We start from the raw sequence: 13,604 nt of genomic DNA, 5'->3' as shown, positions 1-13,604 counted from the left end.
CAACCTTAGGAGTGGGAGCGTCTTTAAGGTGGAGACTAGAAAAGAAAATCCTTAGTGTCCACGGGAAGACACATATCCTTCAACTTCTGTATTACAGAGCATACTGAGACTGAACTTAATGTCTGAATATATGAAATGATAAATGTTTTGGGGGGAACCAGGAAGATCTACCTGATGTCTGGGGATGCTTCTACTAGCAGGTGTGTGTAATGAGGTCTGAGTGGAAACAAGACAGGAAGTAGTGTTACACTGAATGAAAAAGTTTTAGAAAAAAACAAAAAGGAGTTGGTGTAAACTGATATTTTACAGAGTTTCTGGACTAAAATATATCAAAATGCAATGTCAAGTCAAGTCATTTTTCTGGACAAAAAATATCAAAGTATAAATATGAAGATGGGTCTAGCAGATGCACCGAAATGTGTCTCTTTTCAAGTTCAATAAAATAAAAAGAGACACAATTCCCTTGCTACCAGATCCACTTTCAAAACATACAGCAGGGTTTATGGGTATTCAAGCATCAGATTTTCACGTTTTCTTTCTGCTGTTGATGCTTTTATCAGTACAGTATATATCCTGGTGTATGAACTGTGTACAGTGTTACTGCAATTATTTCTACACTGTTTTTCTTTTGTTAGTGATGATCCAAAATAATGACCTAAATGATATCATGTTCATGAATTAAAAATGACTTTCTCTGTGAGCTGACAAAATAAAAAATAAACATAAATATCCCAAAAGGGAAAGACAAGTGTCACAGTGTTAATAGTAAATAAATTAAAAAATCAGAATTCCAATTATTAAGGAAGGTTTATATCAATTACATATAGATACAATGTGCAGAATGAGTAAATAAGTAGTGCAAAAAATTGTATGTTGTAGCAAGACTTGATATTCAACTGATAAGGATTGATCTGCTATGAAGATGTTTTGCATTTTATAGGCTAAGAGAAAAAGATACAATATGTTTACTGTGTTTAACCTGTGTGGTTTTACTCAGTACGTTTACATGCAACCATATAATTTGTTATCTAATACAGCAATGATCACACTCCAGGATGCTCATCCCTTCATTTTATAAGCTCTCCTTCTCATATAAATGCCTCAACTGATCCTATTGAGCTCAATCAGATTGAAAGTGGTGGTGTATATCTCAAATAATCTGGTAAATCGGAACAAATTAGCCAAATTAGCTATTACCTTGCACACATTTGCAGTGCAGTGGTGTCAGTGTGACATCAGATGCTCTGTAGAGAAGCTTTTTGTGAACATATTTAAAACCGTACTTCTGCAATCAGATTGAATTCATTTGCATTGACGGAAATCTGCACTTGTAAACATGCCTAATGTAAGACAATATCCTGCTGATGCAGTGCTTTGATCAGCGAGACAAAAATATCTAGGAAATATCCCAAATCATTTTTCTGTGTTCTTTCTTTTTGCCCATTATCAGTGTAGCTCATGGTGGTGTGGAGCAAGATAAGCAACTAGAATATGTGTTATAGCAGCAGGAGCTTAAAAGTTCTCCAATTTTAGCGTACGAGGCCTGTTTGGGAAGTGAGCCGAGCATTACGGCCTTCTGCCTCCAGAACAAAAGACTAATTAAAATGATAATGAAACGAGAACCATGATCTTGATTACAGCCCTCTTTACAAAAGCAGGCCTTCCCAATTATAGCCAGACGCATCATCATTACCATGACAGAGGGCCATTTCAAGCGAGCAAATAGGCAACTGCTATTCATGTAAATCATCTCCAACTAGCTTAAATGTTAAATCATTCTGTTATAGACTCTCCAGTTTGGATCATAATTCTATTGTATAATGAAATCGGTCTATTCATCAGATTTGGGTGAGCCAGGATATAAGCAGAGATTTAGTATGCCCTTGGTGGGCCGGTTTTGCTTTTCTTGTTGGGTAAAAATCTGCTGACAAATAATCTCCACACCGCTGATCAGCGACAGAGTCATCAGCAATCCTGCCACAGTGGCGTTAAACCAAGATCTGTCTCAATTCAATATCGTGTCCAAAACAGATTCTCCTCGCCCAGCAGCATATGAGAAATCAAAAAGATGTATTTGAAAAAAAAAAAAAACCCGTTTCAGATCCCTGAGTGAAACATCTGCCATCCAGAGCACCATCTGTAGACCTACTACCAAATATGCCAATTGGTCTATCACTGCCAAAAATCTTCAAACCGCATCAGCAGGCTACCCTACACAAGAGCCAAAACAAATGAAATTAAACCACACACAGTATAGAATAGCATACATTGTGCAGCAGCTGCTTGCATTTTGCTGTCAGTGAAAAGCTCAGCAAGATAGGAACCTCTGAATAGTGGAGCCAAATTTGGGGTTTCTTGTTTGTAGTTTCCCTTCCACAAATATTCAGACAGTTTAGATTTGAAGTCTTAAAGTGAGAAAGTATGAAGTTCACCTACAACAAACTGAAGCAACAATTGTAAGAATATACAGGTCCAAACGTCTGAGAGAATTAATGTTGTATTACATTAGACATTCTTGTTAAATTAGACTTTTTAAATTATATTACTTATGAGTGAAAAGTCGATTCTTAGATACATTTACATGAGTTTTAAGTATTCTGTTTTATTTTAGAAGAGATTAGACATTGAGGAAAATCTGAGCTTTTAATAGATGCAGGATGTTGAATATTGTATTCAAGATATCGAACATTTAGATTATTATATACATATAAATCCTAAAAGCTGTTTATTTCCTAATCTTGGATGCCACTGTATGTTTTGTCTTGTAGAATAGTAGTGATTTTATGGACATAAAATGTTTATAGAACAGATGTTAAATCACATGAAAGCCTACATGCTAAAATTATTATTATTAGGTTTTTTTGGTGTAAAAAAAAAAATGAAGGAATTACAAAGTATAAAAATAAAGTGAAAAACATTTACAACTTTAATGTTGCTGTAGGTTTCTTGACAGCCTCCCTGATCTTCTCCTTTTCTAAATTTAAAGATAAGAGATAAATTATTGTTTTCTTTATTGTCATTGTAGTCATACAGTGAAATTTGTTTGGTAGCTCTCAGAGACCAGCAGCAAAAGAAAGTGTAAAATCTACATTATAAAAAATGTACAATATTAATTTCATTGTCTATACCGCTTACCTGATCTATTCTCAGTTCACGGGGAGCCTGTGTCTCAGGCATCATCGGGCATCATGGCAGGATACACCCTGGACGGAGTGCCAATATACAATATAAAAATATACAGAGAAAATACAGAAGATACATAACTAGAATATAAAACATCACAGTATATACAAGGTGATGTATGCAGTGGGAATTGTAATGCAAAAACAGTGGCAATGCAAACAGGTATTAATGAAAGTGGGGAGATATTGCACAGATTATAATAACAGCAGTACAGGTCTGGGTGTAAAGTGATCAGTGCGTTAGTAGCAACTTGGTGAAGAGGAAGGTGAAGAGGGGGGTAACAGCTTGAATATTAGCCGTTATAATTTTGGTTGTGTGTGGGGTGGTGCAGGTTACAGCTCTGGGGAAGAAGTTGTTCCTTAGTCTGTTTGTGTGTGTCTTGATTGTCCTGTATCTTTTGCCTGATGGGAGGGGCACAAACAGTCTGTGTCCTGGGTGGGTTGGGTCCTTGATGATGTTGCTAGCTCTCTTGTGTAGACGGCTAGCATAGACCGTATCCAGATTGGGAAGCTTGGTTCCTACAATCCTCTGTGGAGGATTTTGGAGGGCCGTCCTGTTCTTGATGATGTCACTGTGCCGCTCCATTTTCTCTATTTGTTGATGATGGACTTTATGGTTTTCTATGGCACAGCTAAAGTTTCAGAAATTCTTTTTTATACTCCTCGTCTGATCGATAATTTTTCAACAAGTGAGATATCATGCATGCTTTACCATGGCTGCAGCAGTTATAAGAAAGCAAGAAACAGCTTATTTGTAGTTATTCAGAATGATTTCACTGATATCAGCTGTATGATAATTACTTTTGAACATGAAATTGAATGTGATTGGTTCATCCTGAACAAAACCACACCCCCAATCAAAAAAGGGTGTGCACACCTGTGCAGTCAAGTTATTGCAATTTATTTATTTTTTCCCTAAATAGTTTCTGATTGTTTTTTACTTCATTGTTTATCTGCTGTAATTTCACATTGAGAATGGAAAGTGGGCTTCTATCTTCCAGTAGCTTTCATCCAGCATCTTGAGTGAGTAAGTGTAAAACGGGACAACACAAATTATCTCTCATAAGCCAGTTTCCCCTTCGCAGACAAACTTCCTTCCACAATGTGGAGCTAAGTAAAAACTCCCAAAAGAAAAAAAAAAAAACTATAGTTACAGGAGCAGCCATAACAGTTACTCAGAAGCCACAAAAAGGAAACCCATTTTTAAACCAGCTTTTTTTTTTTTTTTTACCACATTATGACTATGTCTATAGATGGCAGTACTTTGAGGAGACAAGACGTCATGCAATTTTTACAGCATAGTACTAGTACTTTCTTTCTATTACTTTGTGCTTCAGTGATTAATTATTTTTTCATACTGGCATTCACTAAAATGAACAGTTCATGAAGTTTTATAACTTAATCACTGGATGGGATCTGTGCTTCATGAATGGAAAAATAAATAAATAAATAAATAAATAAATAAATAAATAAATAAATAAATAAATAACTAACAAGATTCTAGAAGCCTACAAAAGAATGTTGTCCTATCACAAAGTAGAACATTTTTAAGAAGCCAAGATCATTTATCACGAGCCAAATAATCCTTAAGGGGAAAGTAAGCTTTCGAGTAAAAAAACAAATCCCTGTAAAATAATTATATATATTTTATTTCAATGTGATTAGGGTTAGGGTTAGCATTACATGTTTAAAATCTGAAAAACACAACAAAGTGCACTACGCCATCACTGAAACATCATGTGAACTTAATAGTAAATACAAATGATGATTTCATGAGAAATTCATGAGAAAATAAAACCAACCAGAATGCATTAAATGTAAAACAACTGGAAAGCAACGATCCATGTTAAAATATCACGCTAAAATTAAAATGTGCAGCAAATATAAAAATTTGAAAAAAATATATATATATGTGTGAAAATAAATTATGTAAAAAAAAACATTTGATTTGGAAATAAAAATATTTGCATTTCATGTGAAAAAGTAGTGGGAAAAGAAAAAAACATATAAAGTCTAAAAAAAAAAGAGTCATGTGATCATTTTGAAGCTCATGTGACTTTTCTGGTTCATGTGTACTATCACATTTATTCATTCAGGTTAACAAGATACGCAAACACAATAATAGACAAAATGATAGCAAAATCAATAAATACAATCAATACAGACAATAAATTATACAATAAACAATATAGGAAACACTTAAACTGCTTTACTGTACTGTAGTAGTATGATAAAACTCTAATAATCTTGAGCAGCAGCATGAACATAAATTGACTTGTGCATGAGGATTAGGAGGAGTATGTAGGGTGAGCAGAAATGAGTGAAATGAAATGAAATGGCTATCAGGCAGATCTGTTTAACAGACTAATGGGCTGTCTAATGGGAAATAAATGTTACGGGAATCTCATAAACTTGGCCCGGATGCTTGTAGTCATCTTCCAGATGGGAGGAGTGTGAACAGTGCATCGTAGGGGTGAGAGGGATGGCTGTTGATGCTGCAGGCTGTCGTCGTGTAGTTGATCTCGACAGCAGGAAAACATGACCCAGTTATGGCCCGAAAAGAATTCCACACTCGCTGCAGTGATTTTCTGTCAGAGACGAAGCATTTTCAATACCAGAGATCAGGATGCTTCTACTGAAGCCATGAGAAGTTTTACTTCACATACGTTCCACTCACAGGATCTAAACCATCTATCAAATTATCGATTGGTTTCCATTTTCAGTGCGAGCCACAGATACAGTGGAGTATATTTGTACAAAGAAGGAAAATTTCATGTTCTTGAAATCAATAATTTAGTTCTGATACCCCCTCGTCATGGTTTAATGTCTCACATTACAGTTATAAGTGGTATTTGTTAGTTCCCGTGTCTAAGTTTTAATAAAAAATTTGTAAAAAATTGTCTGAATCAAAAAATTAATAAAAAATTACATAAATTATAATCACCATTCCATTATACACACCCCAAAAACTAAGCTATTAATAGGCAGTCGTTTTCAAACCAGTCAAAATAAGGCAGTTTCCTGTCAAAACTCTACATTTCCTGCAATAAATGATTAGCGGCAATGTCTTGAGTTTTAAGGCTTGAAAGGCAACAGAAAAAAAAAACCCTGAAATATGGTCAGTTCACAACATCCACCCTGCAGCAACATGTAAACCATTAGCTTCTTGAGCTAGCCTTTTACTAGCTGGCTGGATATTTTGGTGTTTTATAGTATGAAACCTCTTAAAATGTCACTGTAGTGTTTAGCAGTGGTTGCCAGTTGTGTTAAATATATGCAAGTGCTGCTCAGGCTTTAGATAACACCCAGGACAATGTGTCATAGACTTGATTGCTAACATGCATGAATGAACAGGAGCTAGCTAGCTAACTAATGAACCTTAACAGCTAGCCAGTTAATGTTAGCTTTCTTTATATATTATTGAAATTCAAGCTGGTGGTCATTGTTCTAATTGTACTAATGTTTCAGATTAGTTGTGTTAATTTTAGACAAATTTGTTAACTAATTACTAAAGTAGTGATTCCCCAAACAAATTATTTACTCCATTTTTTTGCTGTACTAATATTTTACTTTGTATAGGATAGAAATGTTTGAAGTAGTTTGGCCGTGTGATATTTCGGATATAGAGCATAACTAGATAGATAGATTTTGCTGGCTCTTATTTATTTGTTTCTTGACAAATACCAGAAAACAGTATTTTCTTTTCGGCTGCTCCAGTTTTTTCATATCAAAGTGATTTATACTGATTATACTCTCTCTCTCTCTCTCTCTCTCTCTCTCTCTCTCTCACTCTTTCTCAATGCGTAGGTTCATCAGGTTCAATAAATATAAAGGAACATTCACAGTGATTCAGGAGCTGTGGGATTCACCGGACAAATTACTCCTTCTGTTATTTTTTTTACTCAAGTGATCACTACATCAGCAGTATTTTTTTTTTCCTTAAATCAAAAAGTAAACCAGTGCCTGAATGTTGTTTGTGGTAACTATTGTTCTGATTTTCATCTCGAAGTGTCTATTGGCCCAGGAATATTCCTTTTTTATTGTTTAAATTATAGATGAAACCCGTTACCTCAGTGAAAGTGTCCAGCCAATTCAGCAACTTTGCATAACTGCACTATCATGTTTAGACAATTCCAGATCTTATGGTTATGCTTCACGAGCCACACTGAGAGAATCATGGCCTTAATGAACACTTTTGTTTGTATGATGGGGGGGGAGAAAAACAATGAAAAGGAAAATAGTAATTGATATTATTATGTATCAGTGGATAATGCTATGGATATAGCGAATCATTCTAGATAGAACTCTAGCATATGCGCATGCACACTCATGCTATTATTTGTATTATTTCTATTTATCTTATACTCCTATTTTTATCTTTATCTTTTATTCCTCACTATTTTTGAATTGCACCTACAGGGGATTAATAAAAGTACATCTCATCTCATTTCTCTCATCTCCTCTCGTGTATAGAATCCTTATTAAAAGTTTGGTGGGTGTCTCAATATGAAGATTTTTAAAACTTAAAATATGGCATGTATGTATGTCAGGAAAAATAAAAAGAAAGATTATTGTGCTTCTGCATTGCTTTTTTTTTCTTTTCAGTGTAAAGCAATAAACTTAAAATTGGATTTTTAAAAATATCCCACTGGTCTTATCAACATTGCACATCATTGTTTATATCAATCCTCTGCATCGTTTTATTACACTTGGGTCATCTTGATAGGAAAAAAAACAACTTATCAGATCCTGTTATATTCCAGAAATACATTTTTCATAATGTTTTATCACTGTATCTCTACCTACAGCTAATATTGGATGTGTCAATGATTTGCATAAGCCAAAGGCTTTATTAAATGAGCTTCACAGCTTTAGAAATAATCAGGAAGCCCTGTATTGACTGATCTAACTGCAGAAGTGGCAGAATTTCTACTACAGCAAAGCCCACAGGTTCATCGAGTATATTAGCATTAAGTGGACTCTGCTAAGTAATGCATACACAAGCTAAAAGCTCAAATCAATGGCCCTCAATCACAGTGTGAGCTTTGGTGGTTTTATGGTATCAGAAATCTCTCTGTCTGTAGCATGTTACAGTAAGCAGCCACTAGATCATGACCTCCTGAGAGTGCGCTCCATATGCTTCTTCCCCTGAGTAGGAAAATTCAGGAACACGTCGTCACTATTCACCTTGTTAAATCTCTTCTTGTATTTTGTCTTGTTACTGAAAAGTAATTGGAAATGACAAATTGTGTTTTTTAAAATCCTGAAAGATTCTCTTTAAAAAAATATATAAAAAAAAAATAAAAAAATATATGTGTATATATTCAGTACATATACATATAAGTACAGAAAATACTGACAGTAAAAAAATTAGAATTTAATTTTGTTGATTTGTCATTAATGCTTCAAGCAATTGCTGCACTAATGTACTAATAGATAGATAGATAGATAGATAGATAGATAGATAGATAGATAGATAGATAGATAGATAGATAGATAGATAGAGTATATATATATATATATCCTATATAGATATACTATGGGTGATGAGATATATACTCATCACCTATATATATATATATATATATATATATATATATATATATATATATATTCATAACCCAGAACAGTATTACCCTCTCTACTGCTCCATTTTTTCATATCTAAGTAATTCTCTCTCTCTCTCTCTCTCTCTCTCACTCTCTCTCTCTCTGTAGGTTCATCAGGTTCACTAAATGTAAATATCCCACAGGGAAAGTGATTCAGTCTCCCATGGGAGTATCTGCTCCAAGGAACGGAGCTTTCATTTCACGTAACCGAGGCAACCCTCAAACATGCTGGGAAATGAAATCTCTCCATCAGATATTTTTAAATTGAATTCTAATTCATTGATAGCGCTAGCTCACTGTGATGCGATAATGAGAGTTGTTTGTTGCTAGATCAAAATACACTCACCTTTTCAACTCTCAGTGATTCATTTCACATCCTCATGCAGTGCTTACGTCTTACCTTATTGCTGAACGAATACATGCACTGCTACACAACTGAACACTGCAAGAGCTAACTCCGCACCAGGGATTGTCCTGGGTGATGGAGAGAAGCTGTGTAATTGGATATGTTATGTTTTGTGGTATATTATTTAGGCTTTGTTAAGAAGATCTTCGATGATACCTCACAAAATGCCTTGTTACATTTGATTGTCAGTGCATTTTTCCAACATAATATAGAGGTTTAAAGAAATAAATATAAGTTGCTTATATATACATAATCCGAAGCCTAAGCCTTCTGCATAGTATAGTATGATGGTAGTATTGGTTTATCGATCTCACGATGAGGTAAAATGCATTAAATATCTGCCCTCTGGGGGGAAAAACAATTCTGGGAAAAGCTCAACCAAGCGCCTATAGTCTAAACAATTTCAAGAGCAAAAGAAAGCATACAATTTTCTAAGAAATGGTTACAGGAGTCATATTTGTGTGTTTTTGTGAGTCGTGACTGTGTTCAGCACGGTTACAGAAGACAGTAATAACACAGGATCATTTAATCCTTTCTGGTAGACTGTGATGCAGTTATTTTACCCTCATTTCTATTTTTATCTCCAGTGCTGTGGTCCTCTTGACATTTTGGACAGTCACATGGAGAGGTATTGAACAGGAGAAATAGAAGGATCTGGCAGAGAAGCATACAGTAATGTGTGAATGTGTGTCAGATGCTTCTTATTTTCTAAAGCCTTAAACTCGGTGTGGTGTCATTAAAGATGCACAGCAGTTCTTGAGATTTCTTGAGGTCTTTGCTCACACATGCTTCTGGTTGAGACACCAGTAGCAGGGTGTGTCACTGAGATATGGGAAGAAAATAGAAATCACGATGATGGATCTGAACAGAAATTGATACAATAGCCTAGAACTGCAGTTGCTAGGATAGCTTTTGGACTGCAATTACCACATACAGTTTTGCACTCAAGTCTCCATCAGTGACCAGACTTCAATACTAAAACCAGAATGAATCTCCTGGTTACACAATTGCAATTTTTTGCAACCATATAGTACACAGTTATGGAAGGGAAATTATTATTAATCACACACTGGTGTCACCCAGATGAGGATGGGTTCCCTTTTGAGTCTGGTTTGTTCCTCTATTGTCTCATGGAGTGGAGTTTTTCCTCACCAGTGTCACTTCTGGTTTGCTGATTTTTACAAATTAAAACATGTATATCCTGAATTAATAGATTTCTGTAAAGGTGCTTTATGACAATGGCCATTGTTATCAGTTCTATAGAAATAATTCAACTGAATTTGATTGAAAATGATGGATGAGCCTTTCATCTGACTTTTTCTGCCAAATAATAATCATTTTTATGCATTGAATCGGTAAATGTTGGTAAATAACATCCATCATTTTGGGAATCATTGCTGCGATTTCAAAGTGACCTCATCAGTCAATCTAACAAAATTAGAAATAAAGACAGGGCTTAGTTTTCTTCTTCCCACAATCGTCAGAAACTTCATGTTGATTGTGTGACTTATGGAATGTTGAGGGAATGATGGGATATTTTCATCTGCTATATTGAATGACTCATGGAAAAGAACATTTCAAGCCTGATTCCATCCTGATGCTCTATTTCTGCTTGGAGCTTCTTTCATGTGAGGATTACTCACTGCTACTGAGGATGGTGCCTAATGGATAGAGTAATGTTTGTGGTGATATTGCTGTGGATGGTACCACATGGATACCCAAAAGATAGCTGTGGATGGTCTTACTTGAATGGCTTGAGAACTGTACACTAGGATACTACAGATGGATGGATGCTATATGGATAATATATATACTTTTACTAAAAACTCAAATGAAATCAAAAATGACTATGATGCTCATACTTCATCATTTTAAGACATTCAGTGCTGCTTGACTCAGTTCTGGCACATATAATCTCTCTTTCTGGTGTCCCCAGAAGAACATGGATTCCTTTGAGACTGGTTTCTGTTAATTTTTCTCTCCTTCATGTTGCCTTGGAGTTTTTAATTGCCACCATCACCTCAGGCTTGATCATTAACGATCTAAATCTAACTATATCCAGATTTCTGTACTGCTTCTTTGTTACAAAAAGCACTATATAAATAAAACTGAATTGATTTGAATATGTTTAATTAATTAATTAATTAATTGGATGGCTTGGTGGCCTTGCACTTCCAGTATTTTGGAGTTTTTTTCCAGGTAGTTTTCTCCACCAGTCCAAAGACATCATGTAGGCATCTCTAAAATTGTTTATAGTGTATGTGTGAGATTGAGTATGTATGATTGTGCAATGTCCAGGGTGTCCCCTGATTTGTACCAAGAGTTCCCTGGGACAAACTCTAGGCTTCCCATTACCATGTGTAGGATAAGTGCTACAGTAAAAAGTTGAATGATAATATAATTCACATTAGTGTATTGGAAACTCCGCCACTTCCTGGCCCTAAACCCAGGATGTGAAAAGAGGAGGGTTGCACACTGGGCTCTTGCTACAGAAACAATGACTACATCTTCAAAAATCCATCAAATCCAGGGCAACACTTGCCCAGGACAGAAATGGCTGGAAAAGATTTATCGATGCTCCATCAGGAGTGAAGAGGATTAAGTTAAGTAAGTGTGTGGGGGAAAAAACTGAGCAGAATGTGAAAGTGACCAGAGATCATTCCTTTTAAAGAGAGCTGGCAATGTCAGCTGCCTCGCTGACTAGATGTGGGTGTGTCCGGTGACGTGACTAAACTGATGAAAGTTGAACTTTATGAAAAATATGGAGAGACTTGGTGCAACGACTACCAATGGAGCGTACATGATGCGTCTACTGCCAGATATGTTTCTGACTGCATACAAACAAAAATAAAACGTGCGTGAAATAATGTATCTAAGCATTCTAACTTAATCCACTAATCCATTTAATAGCCTGGAACATTAGCTTTTAATTATTAACCATGTCGGCCATGTCTGACGTGACAAATAGCTATGCTGCCTGGGGGTCCAAACTGTTACATGGACTCAGACAGTCTGGCGCTTGCACTTTCGCCACAGATAGATGGCCACAATGCCAAAGAACACAAACTGCTTCTGCTTCATCTCGTATGATAGGACGCAGATATACACTGGTGGAGTTTTATATACAAACGCCAAATCTGCTTCAAGAGAAGTGGCAAGAAAACATACGTGGTACCCAAAGATATGGCAACCAGTAACAGGAACGCCTTCTGATGATGTCATAGTAATTGCAGTGATCCGAATGTTGAATATAAAGTAACTGGAGGTAAAGTAAGTGTGAAACAATGTATGTGTGTTGTTGCATAAGACACAATATCTATCTCCTTTACATTTGTGAATGGAATGGACACAAAATGGGCCACTGATTATTGAGTCACTCTGATTATTCCTGGATATAAGCCGGTTAGCTGCAGTACACCATTGTTTATCATAAAGAAAAACTCAAGCCTGTGATTAAATTTACAGCAGGTGATGATCTCGGACATTAAGCGGGCAGTGGATCGTCAAGCACTTTTTCCTTCCCATTGGTGAAATTGTGAAGGCAGGCATGGCCAATTTACAAGCCCTACAAAGGGAAGGAGACTATTTTTATCCCAAGGGATGTGGACTAAAAGCAAATAATCAGTGTTTGACTATTTTGATCTTGTGTATTAGGTCTCACTTCACTTTAGACACTTCAGGAGTTCTGGTGCCATGTTTATAAAAAGAACAGTCTAAAGAGGGAAACACACACACACACACACGTAATGATTTTCTGTGGAGACTTTATGAGCTGTAAGGGTCATTGAGCTGGACTCTGGAACTTTCAACGGGATTTTTTTCTTTTTGCTTGATCATGGCCTCCTCGGCTCCTCTCTGACTGTGTGCTCTGTTTAAGAAAGCACAAAGGAGAAATTCTTCCATGGCTGGGGCAAAGTTGCCATGGAGACACCACCGTCAACCTGTCATCTCTTCCTGACGAACGTATAATTGGTTCTGCACTTGAGTGCTCTGAAGAGAGAAAACTCCCTGTATGTGTTAGTCTATCTGAATATGTAGGTATCCTCATGCTCTGTCTGTATCCTTCTCTATGTCTGTCTTTCTGTCTTAGCATATCAGTCTCTCTCTCTCTTTCTCTCTCTCTCTCTCTGTCTCTCTACTAACTAACTAAACAATAGCAAATCTTTCTCTGTTTCACTTTCATTACGACAAACCACACAGCGCTCAGTAAATACCCTTCCTTATGGAATAGGCACACACAGTTTTTCGCATGTGATTATGTGAAAAATATGTGATTGCATGTGGGGAAAAATGTGAACACGTATTTCAACACCTTGTGCCTTGAAATTGCACGTTAGCTCAAGTAAACACGTCATCTGAACAACGTGCTGCGCTGAACAATGAAGGATTCTTTCATGTGAGAAATCA

This window comes from Hemibagrus wyckioides, linkage group LG09 (genome assembly GCF_019097595.1).
Source record: "Hemibagrus wyckioides isolate EC202008001 linkage group LG09, SWU_Hwy_1.0, whole genome shotgun sequence".
Taxonomy (NCBI): Eukaryota; Metazoa; Chordata; class Actinopteri; order Siluriformes; family Bagridae; genus Hemibagrus; species Hemibagrus wyckioides.
This window is presented reverse-complemented; position numbering follows the sequence as displayed.